Source organism: Sinohyriopsis cumingii, chromosome 18 (genome assembly GCF_028554795.1).
Source record: "Sinohyriopsis cumingii isolate HCF-2022 chromosome 18, ASM2855479v2, whole genome shotgun sequence".
Classification (NCBI taxonomy): Eukaryota; Metazoa; Mollusca; class Bivalvia; order Unionida; family Unionidae; genus Sinohyriopsis; species Sinohyriopsis cumingii.
In genome coordinates, this window is record NC_142978.1 from 18,481,638 (window position 1) to 18,508,939 (window position 27,302).

Genomic DNA, 27,302 nt, shown 5'->3' on the forward strand with positions numbered 1-27,302 from the left:
AGTCACAAACAATTCACTGGTATTCGCGTGTAAGAATAACGAGGGGTCAAAATATCCAAACTGGAACTATGTTTAAATTCCGATATGATTATATCAAGCCGAACAAATGAATGAACTTCAACGCATAATTAAGTCTATAATATGAAAAGAATCAAAGATCGCTATGAAATTACACGATGAAATACTGAGTGCTGACACTGAAATATTAGCGCCTGATTATGCCGTTGACATGTATAAGTCGTCGATCAGAACTTTGTTTTGATGGTCACTGACAGTATCGGCTGTTGTTGGACCACCACATTCAGAAAGATATAATTATTTATCAGAAAAAATAGCCATGAAAACTCCCAAGTATAGAATACACGGACAGTAGTTAAACGCGATAACAGCAATCGAAATTAGTGATCATCGGGTAGTAGAAATGGGTCTTGTTATCAATGAAGCAGTCCTCACAAGTGGTATTACTAGAACATACCCGAAATGAAACTATGATAATGCAATAATGCTGGAATCAGTAGCAACAGAAGGGTGCATACGCAGGAGCGCTAATATTTATAGAATGGCTCAAGAGCATATAATGATCGTGGTCCTGGTTCCCGACTTGATATCAAACTTGAGAAAAGAAATCAACCAAACCCAGGCGAATTGCCAGTAAATGCGATTGATCAAGTATGCCATGCTCATGACGTCGCGTATAAACAAAGATCTGCAACAACAACATATCCCTGATGTCAAGTTGATTCACAAACTTTAGTCGAAGAAAATAAAAACATGCAAGAATCGCTCATCAACTGGTTGATTAGATCGTCTATGAGTGGTAAGTTAGCCTGGGTTCATGCAATTAATTGTCCGATATTTATTATTGTCCAAGAGTATGTTGGAAAGATTTAGCAGCGATAAGCAATCTCGCCGATGCCCTCTCACGTGGTGTTGCCGCAGATTGTTTGTACCTACTGGCAATGTGGCAAATGTATCTGACGCCACCTAAAACAATTAAACATAGACAGTTTCATGTCATCACGCCCAACGAAGTTCATCAGGTAGATATTTTGTTTTTAACACATGACATTATCAGCACATCATTCAGCCGACATACTCTTACATACAAATACGCGTCGACAAGTCAGCGAAACCACTATCGACTAAAACAGCAACTAAAGTCGTAGCCGCGTTTGAACGAATTTACTCGCGTGGTCCTATTTGCTGGCCATGATTGTTACACGTTGACCTTGGCAAAGAATTTCTTTGCGGGGTAACATCGCTGATGCAACAACACAATGTTAAAATCGGACAGTGATACGACCCAAGCATCGTGATCAGGAAATCATTGAAATATTTAATCGAAAACTTGCTGGGTGATTGTTTGGAAATCAGAACGCCCCGGAATTAAATGAGCAAGGACAGATCTTGCAAATGGGTTTCGAGACTACCGCACATGATAGCGGCGTCAAACAACGAAGTCTCGCGTGAAATGTATATGAAACCCGTAGATGCAATCACGAAGAAACACATACCTCCTAACTCGCCAGGAAGCAGTCCTAGGCAGCAACGTGACAGTCTGGTAATTATATGAACCTGGTGAACATGAATGAAGTAAAGAAAACGAGCGATCGATCCTATTTGGAGAGTAACCACACATAAAATTGCCAACATGGCAAGATATACAGGTAGGACAGCAATCTACAGACTAGATTAAGAAGCTCCTCAGCATAGATATGTCCGTGAACAAGTTCAGGAATTTCTGGAAAATACACAATAACCACCAGGTTGGATTAGCTCTCGCAAAGGGCACTAGCGCCCCGACATCGGTTACACTCAAGACATGTCAGCTCGATATTTTCGTGTGTGTGGCAGAGACACTATCAATTCTGTCGTATGGAAAATATTCACACAACATTATTGTATTTCACCAAGCATGGTGATTATTTTGTCTTTGCTTCAGCGTCATCTTAAATTCAGCACCAAGACCAAACTCGAGTAATTTATGTGATCTCGCTGATAGCCAGTTGATTCGTTGTTTACCGTGCCGAGAATTTAGTGGTTGAGGCTGATTATTGTCGTTGACAATTTTTCGCAGCTGCGATATTTTTGAAACTCTCGATACCTCTAGATACACTAAATTTGATTATTCGACATGATAGTCGACAATTCAAACATTAGTATCTGAGATTGTTAGTCCCTGCGATGAGTGAATTGTTTTTGCATATCCTAAAGTCCAGCATGGTAGTTGGAGTGCGAGATCATGCTGAACATTCTCTACGGAACATCAACGATATCATTAACAACGAGCATTTGCTGGGCTCCCGTTCCTGGGATATCAACAAGAATTATCTGGCTAAGAGTATCCACCGGATGCTAACATAGTGGAACTGCAAGCGTTGTAAGTTTAGCTTTTTTCCGGATGCAGCTATCAGATTATTAGAGCGCAATATGTTCCAGAAGTCATCGATTACCGTTTCTGGGATCACACTGCGCACTATCTACCATTGAATTTTGTCTGGTTGAAGTCTTGTTAATACTTTCAGCTCTCGTAATGATTCATCGCTGGCCCTATGATTTATCAATAATTCCTCGTAGTAATCGACATCTATTTTAGCTAGTTGTGTAGAATTAGCCAGTAATCCTACGAGGTTGTCCTTGATCTCCGCACATGATAATCGCCGTTGATTTTGTCGACAGCCAATCGAGAAACACTTTTCACGTGTCTTTTGACACAGTACATGTTTCTTCTGAAATGAAAATCTTAGGAAAATATTTTTTGCCCATTCGAGTTGATGTCAACGCATCTCCCTTCCATCTGAAGAAGCCGTGATAAGTACTAGCGATACACCCCACTGCCTCGTATCCCTAGCAAGCCTGTGAGCTGGGGTTAGCGTTACCATATTTGAATTTCTACATAATTCTAACGCACGCCTTGTATTACTAGAACCACCAGGATAATTAAGATAAACCATTTTATAACGTGAAATGGAATCCTGAATCTGTGGTGCCGAAGACCGTCGTGATAATTTAAGTTTGAGGTAAAACACGCAATGAGGTTCATAATCTGCATGCATTCGTTCATTTTATTTCTTCAATGACCCCCATGGAGCAACGCAGTTAATATGCATCATTGGAAGAATTTCTAAAAGATCTGTTTTTTTTTGCTGATTGATTTGTATAAAATGATTCCTTGGCGACCATAACATCATCATTTTGGAAATATGTTAATCATCAAAAACAGGTTTATTGATGCATATGCAAGCATCGAGGGTCTCAGATGAGTAAACTGGGGTGAATCACTGTCGTAGTAGCTGACGATGGTATCAATCGCGGTTTCCACCGGTAAACGTCCACACCTCCTGGACGCTAATGCACCTTTTGCTGCCGTATCTGAAATTATAAAATCAAATTCTGCTTGGTCCATAATTATCCTTGTATCGTTTCGGTTCATATCTTCTGCAAACGACATATCTTCATCCTTTGGCAGACAGACCTTTCTTGTGGCCTAAATGAAATTATCGCCGTACTTACTGTCAGCGATGTCAACATTTTCATATCGAGCATATATCTTAATAGCACTACTCAAGTCCAACCACGTTTATTTTTGCACAGCAGTCGAGGGGATTTATCTTCCTATCTGGTTTTTTAAAATGAAACCAAACTAACCAACAATAAGTGTATGGTAATTTGCTGCAAACTCAAATGATTCACTCACGGCAAATCCAGTTAGATCCACTGCTGCCAGTGGACCGTTTCTTGCAACTCTGGTCATTTCATGTGTTGGACGACCAGATCGTGAGAAATACGGCAAATATTTAGCCGCTCCAAGAACACTAGCTGAGTAACAAGCCACCATATCAACTGAAATTACATCAAACAGATTATATTTTTTCTTCCAATGGCCGCCGTGTCCAAATTCAATACATGAACGCGATATATCAAGAAGTCTCCGCGGTAATGGACCATATAAATTATTTTGTCTGGCGACACGAGCAACAACAGGCGAGATTGTAAAACGATGTTAGCAGTTTATCTATGTCGATGTTTGAATCGACGATGGTATATTTCAGCGCCACCTGTTTTATCTGATCATGGAGAGATTCGTCGCGATAAACGCTACCCTACGGCAACACGAACTGATCTAACCTAGATTCGTTAGATCCTGATGCTGGATCACTCTGAAACAGCCAGACTGATATATGATCGTTTTTTGAATAATATTATAAATTTTCTTAAAATATGACCGTGGTAAAATCTAGCAGATTTTCTCTGAGGAATTTTTGTTCCGCTTGCCGTTTACGCATAGTCAACCTATCACTATTCGGGCGCCTTTACAGCGATAGTTGCCGGAATCGTTCAAAAGTTCTAGGATTATTGTTTATACTACTATCGAAAACTTTAGTCCATTTTCCAACACTGCGATGTCTTCCATGCGGGCTCCATTGTCATTAAGACACTCTGCCCATTATTATATTTTTTTATTCGTGATTCTGTCAGTCCTTTTCCTCGTGTGGCATTTGTATAATGTTCTTTGATCCGCTGAGCCATACTGTTTTAGATACCAGTTCTCAACGGTTGAAGATCTTAAATGTCGGGCATGTTTAATCGATAAAGTACGTAAACAATATCAGTCACAGGATATGATTTTTCATAGTATGGCTTGTCAATCCCGGCCAGCGTTCCTGGTACAGAATGTTTATCTGCAGCGGAGATATGCTGGCCACGTCCTAGTGATTGCTGAAGAGGGTCGAGTCTATCTCAGATGATCCATATTGGGCATTTCCTCGTACTCGACAATAAATGTATTTCTAAATAAATACCTTTTATCATCAGCTAACCGATCAATAATCATTCCCCTGCGTTGGTCATTCATTATAGCCTCTATCTTGAACTATCCGGAACGTTGACCAAACATTAACTGCACCATCCCGCTTGAACCCATCCTTGGCCATTCTGATATGCTCGTGTAATTGTAATTCAAGCGGTGTTTTTTCTTTCTTATCGTCTATTCTACCAATTTAAAACCTGGCTGCTCTCGGTTTCGTCATATATAATCTTACATACTCTTCTCTCGTAGTTTCTACGATTTAATCTGATTTCGCAAATGTTTCAGGTAAATGTTTGACTTAACAAGGGCTCGTCTAACACTGGTGAGATTAAAATACTGTTCTTGCAAGTGTTTTGCTACAGTCCACCGACCCATTAGATCAAGGCACGTTTTTATATAAATGAACATTATCCCGGAATATTATGTAATAATGTCACGAGCAGAAAATACTCGTAAGTGGTTTATGATTGGATTGACAACCCTAATGTGGAAAAAATTGTTTTAATGAGTATCGTGGATCTCATTTAGGGAGTGTCCGGCAAGGAAGTTCAGGGCCAAAACCATGCGTGAAATGCGGAATGGGGGTGACAGGAAAATACGAACCTTGTATTCAATGTGGGGAAGAAAATATAGAGCGCTAAAACGATACGATGAGCGACGAAGTATTTGTGTGGGTGACACAATAAAAGACGCTAAAGTCTATCTCTGTAGATAATCGTAGATTTTCCATGATTAGAAACCAATCTTATTAATTTGAGAAAACATAGGCTCTATCGAAACGGTATAATCAAAAAAATAAGATTTCAGTATATATAGTAATGTACCGTATTTTCGTTTACCTACTACGACCCACCGAAACCCTTGCGAGGAAATGCTTCTCATTCCACTAACACGGAGTTTCCATTGACGTATCTTCGGTTCAATGACCTCTCGCGGCTAGAAAAAGACACGTTATTAGCAGCGTAGTGGTAAAGTCTGATACAAACAGATATACTGATTAAACTAAGGCTGTATTTGAAAAACACTTATAAATCAAAGTGGTACACACACAAATATATTTCAATAACATAAATATCTTAATTAAAGCATTCACGTTTAAAATCACGCCTGTTGTATTATTGCCGACGTTGGTATCTTTATATATCATTTCCAAAATATATTTCTTGCATCTGGCTCGGTAATATAGAGGTTACCGTGGTTGGAAATTTCTTCAGAGCCAAGCGAAAATTGGTTCGGTTTCAAATAACATGACGGACAATTCAATATCAATGAATAGCCAATTGTAAAGAACATAACTTAACCTAGGTTAAATTTGCATGTATCCCCCCAAACCCACTAGGGTATTCGTTTTGCACCCTGGATTCACTTTAGGGGGTGGGTGCCCGTCAAATAGTATATGAAACATCATTTAGTTGTGCGTGGTCATCGCGTTTCGTTAATAATGTATTTTTGCGCCAACCAGGCTTACATACAAGGTTGGATGGGCTTTTGGCAATTAAAAAAACAACATTTTCCAAGACCCGGATTGTACGGGTCTTTGGCGGGGGGTGGGGGTTGTAGTTTATGATAAATCGAATTCATTTTAAATGTGAAATATATAAGGACCCTTTATATAATTGATCAGTTAAATAAACAAATTTACAGACATTCGAAAGTAAATTGAGCACAGAAATGAGCATAAATTGTTTGCATTGAGTACGTCAATGAGTACATTAAAAAACAAATTAGTGAAGAACACAAATGAGTTTTATGAAATGAAACCTAAATTAAGTATTGGATCTATCATGTTTTACGCTTTTTGCATTGTTTCAGATAATGAGTATGACTTTTTTACTGATTTCAGCGTGAATTTAAGCTATATACCTTTGATATTTAGAAGAGAACAACACCCATATTAGAAGTTATTATTCGATGCAATAAAACAATGGGTCGATGCATAGTTTCAAGTCTGAATTTACGCGACTGATATTAACAAAAATGTTTGGAGTCGACTATGTCTCTTTTCTTGAATTTAGCATATTGCCAATAAATTTACTTCTGGTATATGTCATTCGAATAAAATCATATCAGGCTTATACTTCAAATAGTTTGGATTGTTTTATTGGGATAAGGTAAACAATCCTCGCGTTACTGACATGACTGAGGCTAAAAAATATGAATATGATCTTTTAAAGCGTTAAAACGTATGACATGCATGCTATTATGTTTAACTATTTGGATTGAAACAGAAAGATAAACATTCATTGATGAAATAAAATAAAACTGGCAGATCAATTGATTATCTTTTTACTATTGAAAACAACAAAATCTCTAAATAATTTCGCAAAATCAATGTTTTATGAATTGTCGCTAAATTCATCTTTTTCCACAATACATTACTGCAGCAGCATTAATTATTGGACGAAGAATAATAACACACAATCTATAATTCAGAGGCAGATAGTATCTGTTCAAATTACTTCATCCAGATGTAATCGATAAATAAAGAAAGGAACACTGTAATTGGAAAGAAAACTGCAAAGTTAAATAAAAAGAGACCTTCAATACTCAATTAAATAAATGGAAGAGTGAGAAAACACAGTTCGTTGATTCAGTACTTTTAATCTATATGAATTAACTCATAGTCCTGATGCTATTAATCATAGTGCTGATGGTATATATCATAGTGATACTGGTATCAATTATAGTGCTGATGGTATCAATTATAGGGCTACTGGTATCAATTATAGTGCTGATGGTATCAATTATAGGGCTACTGGTATCAATTATAGTGATGATGGTATCAATTATAGGGCTACTGGTATCAATTATAGTGATGATGGTATCAATTATAGGGCTACTGGTATCAATTATAGTGATGATGGTATCTATCATAGTCTACTGGTATCAATTATAGTGCTGATGGAATCTATCATAGTGCTACTGGTATCAGTTATAGTGCTGATGGTATCAATCTTAGTGCTACTGGTATCAATTATAGTGCTGATAGTATCAATCATAGTGCTACTGGTATCAATTATAGCGCTGATAGTATCTATCATAGTGCTACTGGTATCAATTATAGTACTGATGGTATCAATCATATTGCTACTGGTATCAATTATAATGCTACTGGTATCAATCATAGTGCTACTGCTATCAATTATAGTGCTGATGGTATCAATCATAGTGCTACTGGTATCAATTATAGCGCTGGTGGTATCTATCATAGTGCTACTGGTATCAATAATAGCGCTGATTGTATCTATCAGAGTGCTACTGGTATCAACGATTGTGCTGATGGTGTCAAAAATAGTGCTACCGGTATCAATCATAGTACTGCTTTTATCTATCATAGTCCTGATGGTATATATGATAGTGCTACTGGTATCAATCATAGTGCTACTGGTATCAATTATAGTGCTGATGGTATCTATCATAGTGCTACTGGTATCAATCATAGGGCAGATGCTATCAATCATAGTGCTGATGGTATCAATTATAGTGCTAATGGTATCTATCATGGTGCTACTGGTATCAATTAAAGTGCTGATGGTATAAATCATATTGCTGATGGTATCTATCATAGTGCTACTGGTATTAACTATAGTGCTGATGGTATCAATCATAGTGCTGATGGTATCTATCATAGTGCTGATGGTATCAATCATAGTGCTACTGGTATCAATTATAGTGCAACTGGTATCAATCATAGTCCTGATGGTATCATTCATAGTGCTGATGGCATAAATTGTAGTGCTGATGGTATCAGTCATAGTGCTGTTGGTATAAATTATAGTGTTGATGGTGTCATAGTGGTGAAGGTGTCAATCATATTGCTGATGGCATCAATTATGGTGAGGGGCCCCGAGTGGCCGAGTGGTCTAAAGCGATCTCCGTTATGGATCACTGCCATCTCACCTCGGTCTGCCTGGGTTCGAGTCTCGGATTCGGCTAATGTGGGTATGTGAGAAAGCTTGCCAGTAGCTTCTCGTGGGTTCTTTACCGGGTTTTCCCTGTTCTTCCTCCACCTTTAATACTGGCCGCTATGTATAGTCTATCGTGTGCTAAAAAATGGCGTTAAACCCTACAACATCAAAAACACCACAACATGAATTATAGTGCTGATGGTATAAATTATAGTCCTCATTGTATGCTGATGGCATAATATATAGTGCTGATGGTATCAATCATAGTGCTGATGGCATCAATCAGAGTGTTGATGGTAATTATTATTGTGCTGATGGTATCAATCATAGTGCTGACGGTATCAATCATAGTGCTGACGGTATCAATCATAGTGCTGATGGCATCAATTATAGTGCTGATGGTGTCAAATACAGTGCTAATGGTATAAATTATAGTCCTCATTGTATGCTGATGGCATAATATATAGTGCTGATGGTATCAATCAGAGTGTTGATGGTATCGATTATAGTGCTGATGGTATCAGTCATAGTGCTGATGGTATCAATCATAGTGCTGATGGTATCAATCATAGTGCTGAGGTTATCAATCATAGTGCTACTGGTATCATTCATAGTGCTGTTGGTATCAATCATAGCGCTAATGGTAAAATCATGGTGTTGATGGTATCAGTCATAGTGCTACCAGTATCAAATATAGAGCTGATGGTATCAATCATAGTGCTATTGGTATCAATCATAGTGCTGCTGGGATCAATCATAGTGCTACTGGTATCAATTATAGTGCTATTGGTATCAATCATAGTGCTACTGATATCAATTATAGTACTGATGAAATCTATCATAGTGCTACTGGTATCAATTATAGTGCTATTGATATCAATTATAGTGCTATTGTTATCAATCATAGTGCTATTGGTATCAATCATAGTGCTATTGGTATCAATCATAGTGCTACTGGTATCAATCATAGTGCTACTGGTATCAATTATAGTACTGATGAAATCTATCATAGTGCTACTGGGATCAATCATAGTGCTACTGGTATCAATTATAGTACTGATGAAATCTATCATAGTGCTACTGGTATCAATTATAGTGCTATTGGTATCAATCATAGTGCTACTGGTATCAATCATAGTGTTACTGTTATCAATTATAGTACTGATGAAATCTGTCATAGTGCTACTGGTATCAATCATAGTGCTAATGGTTTCAATTGTAGCGCTGATGGTATCTATCATAATGATACTGGTTCAATCGTAGTGCTGATGGTATCACTCATAGTGCTGATGGTATCAATTATAGTTATGATGGTTTCAGTCTTAATGCTACTGGTTCAATCGTAGTGCTGATGGTATCATTCATAGTGCTGATGGTATCAATTATAGTGCTGATGGTATCAATCATAGTGCTGATGGTATCTATCATAGTGCTAATGGTATCAATTAAAGTGCTGATGGTATCAAATGTAGTGCTAATGGTATATACTATAGTGCTGATGGTATCCATCATAGTGCTACTAGTATCAATCATAGTGCTGATGGTGTCAATCATAGCGCTAATGGTATCAATCATAGTCCTGATGGTATAAATTATAGTTCTGATGGTATCATTCATAGTGCTGAAGGCATATATCGTAGTGCTGATGGTATCAGTCATAGTGCTGTTGGTATAAATTATAGTTCTGATGGTGTCATAGTGTTGAAGGTGTCAATCATAGTGCTGATGGTATCAATTATGGTGAGGGGCCCCGAGTGGCCGAGTGGTCTAAAGCGATCTCCGTTATGGATCACTGCCATCTCACCTCGGTCTGCCTGGGTTCGAGTCTCGGATTCGGCTAATGTGGGTATGTGAGAAAGCTTGCCAGTAGCTTCTCGTGGGTTCTTTACCGGGTTTTCCCTGTTCTTCCTCCACCTTTATTACTGGCCGCTATGTATAGCCTATCGTGTGCTGAAAAATGGCGTTAAACCCTACAACAACAACAACAACCACAATATGAATTATAGTGCTGATGGTATCAATTATAGTCCTCATTGTATGCTGATGGCATACTATATAGTGCTGATGGTATCAATCAGAGTGTTGATGGTAATTATTATTGTGCTGATGGTATCAATCATAGTGCTGACGGTATCAGTCATAGTGCTGATGTTATCAATCATAGTGCTACTGGTATCACTCAGTGCTGTTGGTATCAATCATAGCGCTAATGGTAAAATCATGGTGTTGATGGTATCAGTCATAGTGCTACCAGTATCAAATATAGTGCTGATGGTATCAATCATAGTGCTATTGGTATCAATCATAGTGCTGCTGGGATCAATCATAGTGCTGCTGGTATCAATTATAGTACTGATAAAATCTATCATAGTGCTACTGGTATCAATCATAGTGCTACTGGTATCAATCATAGTACTGATGAAATCTATCATAGTGCTACTGGTATCAATCATAGTGTTACTGGTATCACTCATAGTGCTATTGGTTTTAATTATAGCGCTGATGGTATCTATCATAATGATACTGGTTCAATCTTGTGCTGATGGTATCACTCATAGTGCTGATGGTATCGTTCATAGTGCTAATGATATCAGTTATAGTGCTGATGGTATCAAATGTAGTGCTGATGTATATATTAAAGTGCTGAAGGTATCCATCATAGTGCTACTGGTATTAATCATAGTGCTGATTGTATCAATTATAGTGCTGATGGTGTCAGTCATAGCGCTAATGGTATAAATCATACTGTTGATGGTATCTATCATAGTGCTAATGGTATCAATTATAGTGCTGATGGTATCGAATGTAGTGCTGATGTATATATTAAAGTGCTGAAGGTATCCATCATAGTGCTGCTGGTATCAATCATAGTGCTGATTGTATCAATTATAGTGCTGATGGTGTCAATCATAGCGCTAATGGTATAAATCATACTGTTGATGGTATCGATCATAGTGCTGATGGTATCTATCATAGTGCTAATGGTGTCCATTGTAGTGCTGACGGTATCAAATGTAGTGCTGATGGTATATATTATAGTGCTGATGGTATTAATCATAGTGCTGAAGGTATCAATCATAATGCTGATGGTATCAATCATAGTGGTGATGGTATCAATCATAGCTCTAATGGTATAAATCATAGTGTTACTGGTCTCAATTATGGTGCTGATGGTATCAGTCAGTGCTGATGGTATCAGTCATAGTGCTGATGGTATCAATTATAGTGATACTGATATCACTTATGGTGCTGATGGTATCAGTCAGTGCTGATGGTATCAATCATTGTACTGATGGTATCAATCATAGTGTTTACTGGTATCAACTATAGTGCTGATGGTATCAGTCAGTGCTGATGGTATCAGTCATGGTGCTGATGGTATCATACATAGTGCTCCTGGTATCAGTCATAGTGCTACTGGTATCAATGATAGTGCTGATGGTATCAATTATAGTGTTGATGGTATCAATGATAGTGCTGATGGTATAAATTATAGTGCTACTGGTATCAATGATAGTGCTGATGGTATCAATTATAGTGCTGATGGTATCTATCATAGTGCTACTGGTATCAATTATAGTGCTGATGGTATCAATCATAGTGCTGATGGTATCAATCATAGCGATGATGGTATAAATTACAGTGCTGATGGTATTAATCATAGTGCTGACGGAATCAATCATAGTGTTGATGGTATCAATCATAGTGCTGATTCATGGTCCAGTCACTTTAGTTGTTTTTATTGTGGTACATTATTAATTACTTGCATCTGGATTTCGCACTCGCAATTATATCATCTTTTTTCATGTAGAATTAATTTTTATTTTCTTTGCCATATAAGTGTACGTCGTGTAGTTTGCAAATCCCACCTTGTATTTAACTCTGAGCTATCAAGACCATATCGTAACCTGTCAACAGTTCTAACTCTACACGTGATGTCGTTAAAGTTGCATCATGTGCTAATCCAGGACAATTAATAATGAGCAAGATTCCAGTTTGTAAGTGTTTATGCAGATATTCCCAAACACATCAAACTTGTCACATTGGATCAATGCATCTTTTGGTATTTAATAGTCATGTACATCTTCGAGGATGAATGCATGTACTTGTGTTAAACGGCATCTCAACACAACAACTGCTATATTGTGTCAATTGCATGTAAAGTTCTAAAAATGTAAAAAAAAATGAATTTCTTTTTAAGTAAACTCTCTAAATGGCAAAGGCAAAAATATATAATTTTTTTAAATATATGTTCAAAACATTAATTAGATCACCTAAAATCTGTCGAAAATTCAAGATTCTTTATGGTAGTACATTAATTGTTAAGTGTCTCAGTCGAATTCATTGCAGCTCCAATACTGTCCACAGCTGTCGAACTGTTGATATACAGGACACTGTCGCGATGTGCCGCGCCTGCCGACGATCTCTCCGCGCGCTATTCAACATAAATGTCTAGTGACATACTAGACGTGTTTTTACAACTATTTCATAAACACCGATAAACTTGGTATGCGATGTGTTCAATAAACCTTGAATGGAATTATCCATTACATCTCTGTTTATTTTGTTAATTGGTCTCGCTTTGTAGTAAAATTTTATATACTCAACATCGTTACCTTCCTTAATGGGTTACTTCATAAATCTACCGAAAAAGTGAACAGAGGCTTTATAGAACAAAATTATCGACATTTGCTACTGATAAACATCTTCAAGAATTATATTACAAGTGGATAACATTCTGATATCTGCCAAGGTAAAGTATATACTCGAGTGCGTTTCTTAAAACACATCTTCAAGTCTTTCATTATGATTCTCCGTACATTTTGATTATTCATACGTCTTTATTATGTTCTAGCTGAAAAATGTTTAATAAGAGCTTGCAATTTCAAATGCATAATAATAAATATTAGAAATTTTTTTAAAATATGTTTTATGACTGATCTAGTGGCCGAAGTGGTTAGTGCGTCTGCCTCGGATGCGGGAGGTTGCGGGTTTGAACCCGTGCTTAATCATACCAAAGACTTTTACTAGTGGTACTAGCATCTGACTCGCTTGGCGCTAAGCATTAAGAGGTTAGTGTTAGGACTGGTCGGCCTGGTGTCAGAATGCGATTGGGTGGGACATCATGCTACATGTCTGCGGCAAATTATCCCAGTGTAGTTCTTCCATATTGTAAGATATTCCTTTCCTGAGGGTACATACAAGAAGCAGAAACATACCAAATATTATCAAGCATTTGGTGAGTAACGATTGTTTCCTGTTAAAACTTATATTTCGCGCAGCAACAGATGTGCCCTATTACAAAAAGTAGGGCATATCATTTTGCTTATCGTTAAATTAATTTGTTAATCGAAGTAATATACTGTGCAGCAGTGAGTTTTCAAAAACTAATGTGCTGTGTCAAAGTATATTGTTTACTTGTATAACCTTCTTTCTTGTATGATCTAGTCATGATTGAATTGCTCAGTTGATGAGATACAGAATATATCGCGTAAAATGCAGAATCATTTTACGACGTAAGGGCCACGACATATTTCGAAACAGACCAAAAAATATGTTGATTTTTGTCGTTTTCTGAATCTATTCCAGCCTTTTGTGAAAGGAAATCACATTTATATACGATGTATTTCCGAACAAATAGACTTTTATAAATACTATATGAAAGATGGTTATATACAAGACCCGCTCCAGTAAGCTCTTTATTTTCGTAAAGACACCTTGCAAGTTATCGTAACAAAAGTCGGGTATAGCATTTCATAAATAATATCTGCACTTCAAATGCAAGCGAACTGTGAGTACTGATGTAGACATGATGGTAATTTATAATATTATACCTCAGAATAAGGAGTATTCTCTCATTAAAAGTATTTTTCTAAATGGTTTATTACTTAACAAAAATGTACAATACATATGACGGGCTTTGCTTTGGAAGAAACGCACTTTGATTTATTTTATGTGTGAGGTCATGATACACTAATCCTATTACGGCGGCAGAGCAAAGAAAACGCAATTCTTTTTGGAGAAAAAAAGGATAAAAACATAAAGGATGGATACAATACATGTATGAAGATAATTACATCATGATCATATCATATACATATACATAAGCATATACAGACAAACAAATTTGACCCAGTCTATTTTTCGCTCCTCTATATTGCTTCTTTACGGTTGCTTACTTTCATGAATTTGCATTGTCTGACCCTGTGTCCCGATCATCAATCGTTGTGGAAAAGCAAATATTGAATGTCTGTATATCTCTATAAACCGATAGAATATTAAAGTGGTAAAAATATCCCTGCTGTAACTCTCGATAATGTCAACATAAATCGACATTATTTTGCCATCAACCTGGATCTTGTATCTTTATCAAGCTCTTGCTCGGCTCAGAGCGCACAAAGTCTTACTTCTACATACAAAATCTCAGAATTAAGCTCTTGCTCGGCTCAGAGCGCACAAAGTCTTACTTCTACATACAAAATCTCAGAATTAAGCTCTTGCTCGGCTCAGAGCGCACAAAGTCTTACTTCTACATACAAAATCTCAGAATTAAGCTCTTGCTCGGCTAAGATCGCTAAAGTCTTACTTCTACATACAAAGTCTTAGAATCAAGCGATAATGTTGTTGAACGAGACAGATAGAAGCTTTGTGTATCTTTCCTTTGTTAGACACTATGGCTATGTGGTCTTAAACTATGTAACAGAAAGGATGTGGAACAAACAATTTAAGTAAAATGTAACAAAAAAGTGTTTCTCTAACATAAAAAGTGCAATTGAAGAGGAACTTACAGTATTGTGAATTAAATCCCATATAATTCTAAATGTATACAATGTTCCAAATGAATTCCAAAATCATCAATGTCTTAATGTATCACAATTATATAATTCAGAATGTCTTCTAATGAGTCCTCAATAATTACAAAGTAGTTTTTAAATCAATGATCACTTAGCAATTCCAAAGAAAAATTTAAATAAATAATACATGAATAATTATATCTGAACACAACTATAAACTCTGATAATAAATTCACAAAGAGTGATATAAACGAGGAATGAATAATATTTATTTTGAATTATATCGAAATAGAGTGTTCTGGAAAAACCAATCATTCTAATGGAAACTACTGGGACCAATTTGATTGCAAACAAGACTGGGCCGACCTTGAACTTTTCCTGCCTAAACATCTTGTTTACTTATATGATAACAAATATCAGGTAAGCACAACCCTCAATAATTTCAAAAGCAGGTTAAAAATTAAAAATAAAATATACATAACACAGTAATGCGAAACTTCTCATTTCTATAACAGGGTCGATAATACCAAGTTGTATGCCATAGTACACACTGGATAGTTCGGTTTCATTTTGAAGTAGATGTATTATTTACTTCAACGTTTGCATATTTTCTAGCTTCAAGCTTACTTTACTCACATTAGTTCGTTTGTCCTCTCCGTCCTGTCTGGGACATAAAGCTGCAACTATCTTCCGCCATCTAGATCGGTCTTGAGGAATGGCTTGTGCTTGAAAGTTCTTTCTCTTCCAGCTCGGCCATCGCTGTCCTTTGCCAGGTTATTTTGGTCCGTCCGCATTTGCGCTTACCAGCTGGTGTCCATATGATGGCTGCCTTGGATACCTGCTCTTGGAGTATCCTTATTATGTTTCCGAGATATTTAATCCCGCGCATCTTGATCTCCAGGGAAATGTTGGTACATTCCGTCTTTTCATATAGGTTCACATTGGAGATCTTGTTTGGCCAATAGATGCTGCAGATTTTACGGAAGCGACTATTGTGGAATTAATCTACTCTGCTCATGCCTGTACTCACTACTCTGTAACACTCAGAGCCGTCCAACAGTACCGACATCACGTTGCTGTTGTAAAATCTGATCTTTGTCTTGAGGCTACGTTGTTTTGATTTCCATATAGGGCGGAGTCTGCTGAAAGCACCATTGGCTTTATTTAACCTGATCTTGGTGTCCTTTTTGGCACTGTTGTCGTTGCCTTTAATTGCATTACATCTTCTTTATCAGATACGAATTAAGCTTTACATAGTTTAGAGTTTCAACACAGAAAGTACAGTTCTAAGAGTAAATGTCAGATTTTTATTATCTCTTTAAACAAAAAATTAAATATTAAAATCCAAAATAATTATACTTTTGGGCGACGTTAAGTATTTTCAATCCTTGCATGAATATTTACGACAAAAATACAGTTTTAATGTTGTTGCAACTATTGCTTTAATGTATTCAAACTATTCTATTTTATGATCGGTGCTAGAAGACCATTAACTATCGCACAATACATAGAGTACAGGTAAAGTAATTCTTCAATTTTTGAAATATTTGTTGAAATGTACAACCCAAGTCTAGAAACTGAGTCCCATATGTTTAGCCCAACGCTTGAAGTTCAAATGGAAGACAGCGCAAGGGTTAAGGCTCAATTAAAGCCGCTTGAACAAAATTAATTAAGAGCCAGGAAAAACAATGATCAACAAATACACGAATGAACAAAGAACAAACCCTGTAACTCAGTGTCTTTTAATTACGACATTAGAGTAAGATTAGGATACGCTCATCAAAGAGATCTGCTGGGAATTAAAGTCTTTTTTTACACAATAAAGAATCAGAGAAATACAGGAAAGAACAAACAACTTACTTTCGCAATTAGCAAATGATGATGTTGTTGTTGTTGGGTTTAACGCCATTTTTCAACACACGATCGGGCTATACATGGCGGCCAGTATTAATGGTGGAGGAAGATCCCGGGAAAACCTCGGAAAGAACCACCGACCCACGAGAACCTACTGGCAAGCTTTCTCACATAACCACATTGGCTGAATCCGAGACTCGAACCCACGCAGATAGAGGTGAGATGGCAGTGATCCGTAACGGAGAGCGCTTTAGACCACTCGGCCACTCGGAGCCCCCAATTAGCAAATGAGGATTGATCAAAAGGCTCTGTACTAAACGCCTTGAAAATAAACGTTACTTAACTATTTGCAATAATGTTATTAGTCTTTCTAAAAGTAAATTTCTGTTGACTTGGTGTACCTCTCCAAACTTGTTATCCACGTCCCAACACGTGCTGCAGCCCATCACGTGACATAATTCGTAGGACTTGATGATCGCATTACTTAGCATTTCTCTGCTCTGACAATAGATTCTTCTTCAGTTTAAAAATGCCGTAAGTCGAAATGAACTAAATCTGTATGATGCATAAATTAGTGTTTAAAAACTAAGTTTATGTAAGATCTGCTTGATAAATGTGCATGCATATGAGAAGCCGGTATCCAGGTGCAAAATAAAACCACCCTTTATGAGGTTTGGACACGATCTGCGAATATCCTCCAGCAAAATATATTTGATTAGTTGGCAAAATATTGCTCATTCACTGTTGTGCTCTTTGGTACCGTGTAGTTTAAAATTAGCCCTCTAATTTGTTCTTGCATAATAATTCCCTGCAGATATTTACCTGAAACCTATTTGATATTTATCATGCACTCTGGGTACTCAACCGGCAGAAACGATATGCAATCCTAAAACCTTGGTCAGAATGTCATCTGCAATTCCATATGTAGTATCACAGTTGCCCGTAACCTCTTGGACAGTAACTCATCTGTCTTCCTTCACATGTCTACTTGTACAGAATAAACATTTTATTTTGGAAGAGATGACCTGGGCCTGTATTTTCTTATGTCATCTTTAACAGTCTCTCTACCGTCACTTTTATTTATCTGATGATTCCAGATTTAGCAAGAACTTTAGGTCCATACACAGACTCCCTACTGTCACTAAAGCATTTTATTTATCTGCTGTTTCCAGATTTAGCAAGAGCTTTAGGTCCATACAGAGCATCCAAGTCGACCATTTTCTGTATCAAGGAATCTTCTAATTTTTTAATTATTTTCTGTTCTAAATCAGACTCATTTGCCACTTTGCCACCTCGTCTACATCTATGACTTAGAAAAGTGTACGTCATTAATCATGTGCCATCATCAAGTTAAAAATGACTCCACGACTTGAACTTGGACGTTTTAGACGGGCGAATTGTAGCACATTATTATTATTATTATTATTATTATATAACACATTTTTTAATGATTACTATGAAGCTGCGGTACTTGCTGGGATGTTGATGGTACAATAAATGATCATGTTCGTCTCAGCAGTTTAATGACAACGGTGTTTGTCTCGGTAGTTTAGTTAAAATGTTTCATGGTGGCCTGTAAGATCTGAATGGATACTGCTGCGGATTTTCACCGAGTTTTAATTTGATCTAAAAAGCTACTTAACTTAGATGTCCTCTAAAAATACTTTCTCTGTCTGTTCTTTTTCTCCATGATGTATGATATATTTGACCATTCCATATAGTCTCTGCGCAATGATTTCCCTAAATTATTGCCAGTTTATGTTCCGTCTCAGAAATTATTGCCAGTTTTTGTTCCGTCTCAACAATTATTTCTAGGTTTTGTTCCTTTCTCAGCAATTATTGCCAGTTTGTGTTCCGTCTCAGATGTTACAATATTATTACTGATCTATTTTTCCCCTCTACTTTTGTTTCCAGAGCGACCAAACCTGCAGATTTTAGTGACCAAACATGAAGATTTTAGGATGACCACAACTGCAGATTTTAGAGTGATCGCATCTGCAGATTTCAGGGTGAGCACATGAGCATATTTCATGGAGACCACACATGCAGATTTCTAGGATGACAATCTCAAAAAGAATTTCTCAGGCTAATCACATCAACAGAATCTTCCACAAATTGCGGATATTTCACCGACTGTGCGGATATGCGGTAGATCGTCAAATTTTGCGGATTTTCCATTCATTTTTGAAATTTGTGGATTTCTTTACACTGTATTTTCTAATTGTTTTTGACGAACGAATACGAAAAATTCAGATCTTCGAGGCTGATACGAATTGCACGAAGAGTATGATTTCAGAATACACGTTGATACGAATTGCACTAAGAGTGTAATATCAGAATACATATTAATACGAACTGCACGAAGATTTTGCTATCAGAATACACGTTGATACGAATAGCACGAAGAGTGTATCAGTATGCATGCTGATACGAATTGCACTAAGAGTGTAATATCAGAATACATATTGATACGAACTGCACGAAGATTTTGCTATCAGAATACACGTTGATACGAATAGCACGAATAGTATATCAGAATAAATGTTGATACGAATAGCACGAATAGTATATCAGAATAAATGTTGATACGAATAGCACGAAGAGTGTATCAGAATAAATGTTGATACGAACTCTTGGAAGAGTGGGATAATATTAGATGTCTTGAGGTATTGACTGACTTCCTGAAACAGCAATTTTGGTAAGAAAACTAGTTTAGCCTCACGAGCTAAATTCTCAAATATTAACTACTTACGTTTGAAGATAATGTAGCCAAAGGCATCAGTGATGGTATTTACGTAATTGCCCGTAAACACCAAAGAAAAAAATAACAAAAATATGCATTCGACAGTTTACATGCACAGTATTACTTGTAGGAAAAAAGCAGTCCACTGTATGGTGCTTTGGAAAATCATGTCATTTTCAAGCGATGATGACGTATCTGTTTCTTAAGCACCAATATCAATAAAAATATGTTGCATTCGCAAGAAGTCCATGATCCACCAAAACCACAAACAAATTTACGAATTTATTAAGATATGTCGATTTAAGAGACTTTGTGTATGCGGCAGTGGCCTTATAAATGTATTGTACTGCATTGCTTAACCCTTCAATTAGTTTACGTACTACATCTCATTTTACCGCCAGATTTTTATTTTTTCATTCACCTGAAGCGAACCAGATCTGGCCCGTAGATAATAAACCTGCTCAACCTCATTTGAAACTTCAGATCTTGTGTTAGCCAGGCACTTTTTGAAAAGTAACATTTAAATGGCTGAATGTGAAAGATCAATCTCAAACTCGACAACAGTGTTTCACGACGCCCATGTCTGATTGACCCCGCGCCTTTCCGTCTGCTTTGGACATAAAGTATTGGAGAGGTACCGTAGAAAGCAGACGAGACTTTTCATAGCAGAAGAAAAAAATGAAAATGTCAGTTGGCATGGAAAGGTCATTAAATTAGATTGTTAGCATTCCATATTTCGCTGCTTTTATACGCATTGCTTCACATCGTTCAACGACTGAGGTACACGATATCAAGAGTAGGCAGACGAGATTATGAAATCAATGGTTTTGAATTTTTAACATAATCTTTTCGACAATGTCTTGCAAATGCAAACAAAGCGGGATGAATGTGCTGACATTAAAAAACAAAGTTTAGCATGATAGGTAAAGCTACACTTATTTCTGAAAATTAAAAAAAAGAAGAAAAAAGAAAGGAAAACAACAAGAAAAAACAAACATTTATTAAGCAAAGGACAACAAGAAAAGATATTTAACAAATACATATTCAAACAATATAATTCTATTTATTAGCTTAGTTGTACGATATTACAACATTGGATATTCGACTTCAGTATTGTGTCACCCGAGTTGTTTCACTCAAGTTATAAAAAAGCACAAACGCGAACGATACAAACGCAACAATTCTCAGCGGCGGATCCAAAAAAATGTGTTGGGTGGGGAGAGTGGACGGTGAGGGCCCAGGAAACTCCTGTGTCTTTTAGCGTTTCCAGGGCATAACTTTAACAATATAACTGTAAAGAAAACTTGCGGTAGAAAATATTTCGGTTATCTGAGCCGCTACATTCCAGCCTCCCACATTCGCTCATGGTGCACAGGTTAGAGAAATACGATGGGCAGCGATCCAAACCAGCTCAAGATTTCTACAAAGATTGCAAATATCTTTACAAAACACTGAGCTGTTCATTAAAAAAAAACTGCCTCTGACATCGAAGCTTTTCATCTTTAAGTTCGAGTTGTTTTCTTGATATCTGCTTAGTTTTAAGGTTTACAGAATGCGCCTAAAAGGCATTTATTTGTTTTACAGGAAGCACTGAACGCTGAAAGTTTCAAGGGAGACAATCTTTGTAAAATTTCACTTCAGTTTAATTGGATTGTCTTCCTTGTAATAGAGACTCATCGAATAAGTACTTTAGTAAATAAATACATCGACAAGACAAACTTGTTTATGATGCCAATAGTTTATAATTACTCTGTTAAATTCATGATGCACCAGCATGGTGAAAACTATCGGTACAGTCACGACATTATCCAAATATCGTTGCAACAGTGTCTAAATTTGGTTTCAAGGCTAAAGTCTATCTTTGTATCGATAAAATACATCGTTGTGACGATACATTTTACCGTTGTGACGACAAATTTTACCGTTAAAAGGTATTTTAATTCTGTTATAACTGAAATGGCATTCGTCAAAACGGTATTGTTGCAAGAATATTTGCCGACCTAAATTTTGTTGTTTCAAGGTATTTTTAAAAAAAAATTCAATGGCAAGTTTAACGTTAACTCAATATAACCAAATATCCACATTAGTAATATTACCGTTGCATAGTAAAAATATGATGAATTTAGTGTTGTGCGCAGCGATAAACATCACACGATGAAACACACCATTGCAACACTAAAATTTACTGTTCCAAAACTATATGCAATTAGTTGAATATCGTTATGTTAATAATAAGACACTGATATAGGAATACATTTACAATAACCAGTGCTACAAATACCTTTGCAGTGATCAATTTTATCGTTACAACGATGAATATTACAGTTGTATCGACACAATCTAGCTTTCAACGATCGATCGGCACCTTTCCAATGATATCGTATAATGTTGCAACAGTACACGTAGTTTTGACCCGTCTTGTACACTATATATAAATGTCACACCTCTCACACCACACATGTATCTCACGTATAATTAGTTCTATTTTGATACGTAGAGCTAGCTCGTGTCTAATCAACCGATTACGATTAAGCGAACCTAGGTTAATAGTGTTATTGTCCTGATTTCTCTTCCTCAGTCATATGTACCTATATACTACCTGTATAAATTAAAGGGTAGACAATAGGATATTCGTAAATAAAACTATGTGTGCAGCATTGTTTGACGAAGTATATAAATGTGACCGTATCCTTTAATCAATATCGTATTTCACGCGTCACTGAAGCCCTCGTTTGTTGTTAGACTTATCCCTTTTTCTGAGTCACACCAAAACGAATGATTCTGCAATTCCGCTCTGTGAATTTTACTGTCTTTTTATTAAACAAGTTGACATACTCATCTATGTCCTTACCCAAAACATGTAAACATGATCTTAAGAGGACATTCATTTTACCACTTCCGAAATACACGCGATAAACAATGTAAGAAAAAGAGATGAACATTTCAAAAGAAAACAGAGTAAACATATAGATAAGTAGTTCTGTAATTAAGCAATTAAGAGAGAGAGAGAGAGAGAGAGAGAGAGAGAGAGAGAGAGAGAAAGCGCTGGTTATAGTAGTAGTTTTATCACCTATGCAATAGAAAAACAGGGCTGTAGAGAGCTATCACAGCCCATGGGATACGAAACACCTGGGAATCTCTTAGTTATTGTTCAAACAAAATATTTAGCAACAGAGAGGGGGAACAGACAACTTGCTGGAAGGTCCATGTTTGAAAAAATAAAGCTTCCTACGAAAACGAAAAATAAGGTCGAAAACGTCAAACCGAAGCCTCTAACTAAAACCGATAGTTTCTCTAAGTGAGTTAGTTTATTTTGTTACTCTATCTTTGTCGTTTGGGTTTTTCAAAATTTGTGTGTGTTTTTATTTACCTACCGTGACACTCATTTGTGGTCGCACCCTCTCTGCTACTGTATTGTGTAATTAAATCATTATTATATCAATAATGGAATCTTACACTAGAAGATTAGCTCGAGAAAGATTAGAAGCAATTAGAAGATACCTTCCTTTTCGTGATGCTGTCAACCAAAAACTGCAAGAACTTCAAGAAGCACAAGCTGAATATGCAGAAGGTACAGAACAATTATTTAAACCTGTTACAAAGTTTACTCAAAGAGTTACAGAAGGCCTTCTTCCCACGGTAAAACAATTGGCTGAACAAACTGAAAAGATCGCAAGAAGAACTAAACAAATAAAAATGATTTTAAGAGATCTTCCAACCTCCTGATAGAGAAGAAGAAATAATTGAAGGTATTGGTGAAATAAAAATGATCTTAGACCAAAATCTAAAGTAAGAAAAGAAAATATTGCATTGATTAATACATTTAGAGAAGGTGTTACTGAAGAACTTACTAATAAAGAAATTGTAACAGAGGAAAAATTACCATGTACTGCAGCATTGAGTTTTCTTGGAACGTCTAACTTTTGAAACCTGAATGTGTTAGCGTTAATGTTGGTAATTTTTTAAAATTGGTATATCGTATATAATACATTGTATATAATACAACAAAATAGGCTAGAAATGATGATCCAAAATATAGAGAATATATTGAACAAGTAAATAATTCTTTTGCGGATTTACGTAAACAACAATCTCAACCTAAGCCACAAATTCCTCAACCTGAGCCACAAAAACCAAACATTTCTGAGCCACAATTTTCTCAACCTGAACCACAAATTTGTAAAACAGAAAAAGTTAAAAAAACCAACCTCAACTACAATCTTTTAAAGCACAATCTTTTAATCTACAATCTCCAAAATCACAATTTCTGCTAACTGATATTAAGAATAAACATACAATTAGTGGTTTAGACCTTATCATGAAATCAGAATGCATAGACAGTAGATATTGCCGCACAGGGATACAATCAAACAGAAAAATATGCAAAACGTAAAATATGTTGGATCACAGAAAACAAATGATAATTAGGCTAAAGATATATATTCCATATATACTAATAAACTTGCTGAAGATGGCGACACGAATGTTAATCAATTTAAAAAGGATGTAAGAAAAGAGAATCTGGCACACCTCCTGGTGCTGCTGGAAGTGGCTTGGTTACTCAAGGAAGCGGCTTTATTACTTGTCCTAACAGTGGTCCTTCTTATGTTGAACGATTTAATTCAGATTGAAGGAAAACGAGATGGAAATATTTCTCCAGAAATTATTAATGAAATATCTGATATTTACCGAAGATTTGCCGAAGATTATTTACAGTCGGTATCATGCATATTAATGTTTATCGATCTCTCATTATTGAAATTGCTGATGATTATTGCAGATATTTTTTACCTACTGAAGCGTTTCCTGAAGGGGAAGGTAGACTTTTGAAAGCAGATGATGCAATATACGGACTTTTAGATCGACCTGGTTTTCTTAATAATGGTGTTATGGAATTATTTAAGAGTGTTATATACATGATTGACGGAAAAATATTGAATTGTGTCTCGATAATGTTGATGTCGCCACGACGATATTGGGTCTGGCAAGACATTCAGATGGTTATTCAGTGTCAGCTGGTCCATCAGTGATGCTCGCAAAGGAGACCACTGACAACCCCGAGAGCAGAAACGTAACACTAAATGCAGCTGGAACTGAAGTTACATAGATGAATGACCATTTCAACTAAGGATTTGCCGCACGTAGATCAATGTTAAATGGAGAAGATATTTTTTCTTGTACAATTCCATTATCACATATATTTGGATTTTGTAGAAATGCTAGAAAAGTTATATTTGGAGCTTAACACACTGTGGTACTTGTAAGAAAAGCCACTGCCAATGATGCAATCTGGCGAGCAAACGCTGTTGATGCAAATAAAGTAATACTAAAATGTGGATGCCAGTAATGACTCCATTGCTTGCTGAAGAAGAAAAACTACTTGCTTTTATGAATTCAGGTGGTAAATTATTGTTATCGTAGTTGACAATGACTATAGATTTAAAGTAATGCTGCTGGGCTATTCACATGGCAGATAGCATCACATCAAGTAGTTTCTGCACCACGACATATTCATCGCATTTCAGGAAAATGACAGTATAGATTCACAGGAACGAAATTCATTGGCATTTAACACACTTGCAGTTTTTGAAGTTGCTTCGAGGATAAACGGACATCAAGAACATTCTGAATAAGTTTTGTTAAATTTTGATCAGAATCATGTTGCACGTGCTCATCATCGGTTAATCACATTTATGGGGCTTGATCAAAATGTTGATTCTGGTTTGCAGATATCTCGGCGGGATTTCACAACATTATATCCGATCGATTACTTTTCGTTGGAACATTTAGATTGATTCAGGCAATCTGTCGTTGATATACATTTTAAAGCCCGTGTATCTCGACTGCCTGCTGGTGGTTACAGAGCAATCGCTGTTATTCTCTCAGACAAAATAATGCTACTCGAAGGTGTTGGTGGACGAATGCGAGTTATTGACGCTACAGTAGAAAACATGTAATTAATTCGCTCACGAAATTTATAATGTCATATCATAATGTTAGTGACAGTCTGACTCCTGGTCAGATTAAAAAGCTCCAGTCAAATTCAGCAAAGGACTGTGGAATAAAAATAATACTAAAAAGAAAGATCAGATCACAAGTGGTCAAATTAAATATCATTGTCAGAACGTCAACTCAGGCATTTTATGATGCCAAACAATCAAAAACAGGCGTTAAACTCAATCTTTCTGCTAGCGCCATTCAAGATTCAATCAAGACTGGTGGTATATTTCCACTTCTTGCAGCTATATCAGCTTTATTAGCCGCTTCAGCACCAACTGTTGCAAACGCAGCTGCACCTGGTGCTGGTGGAGATGCTGTTGGCTTAGCAGCAAAAGAAAATAATAGCAGGTAAAGGAATAAAAAGAATCCCTCATTGGTACGGAAAAGATCTAAGACTTTCAGGGACACTTCACTGAGTCTTCCTATGTAGAATTTTGATTTACTTGATGCTGCTAAAAGATTAAATATAAAAATTTCAGAGGTGCTTTTATGCGTGATCAAGTAATAAAACAACCAAACAATATTGAAACTGGTATCAATAATCTCGATAAAAGTTCAGGTCCTGGTACTTATTGGGTTGCATACGGGATTGATCAAAGTGGAATTATTTACATTGATTCGTATGGGTCGACTCCACCAAAAGAATTTATAAATTACGTAAACACACTAAAAACTCCAATTTGGTATTCAACATTACCAACACAAACAATAACCGATACGCCAATATGTTGCAGTGAAGTAATTTCTGTACTCAACTCTGTGTCATCATCAACATTGCCACCTCCTAAAGTCATGCACGATTATACAAGTAGACGCGTCGTTTTAAACAGATCTTAAAGTATAATGGTTGATATTAACGGAAGATCTTCCTCTAAACAAAAACAAAAAACCGACGGAATAACCAATCACAATGTGAGTAAACAGATCAGTGACAAAATATCTGAATTATTAAATCTTGCAAATGTAGATCCAAACGAAGTTATTGTATTTCAAGACAAGCAAGGAAAATTAAAAACAAGCAATCATTCATTAAAAGATATTGTGGCTAAAATTAATGGAGTAACTGAAAATAACATAGCTGTATTTGATAGTAGTGGAAAAATTAAACCCAGTATTATTATATCAACAATATTAGATAATCGTGGTCCAGCACAAAAATCCGGTGATACAAAGACTGGTTCTCAAAATATGTC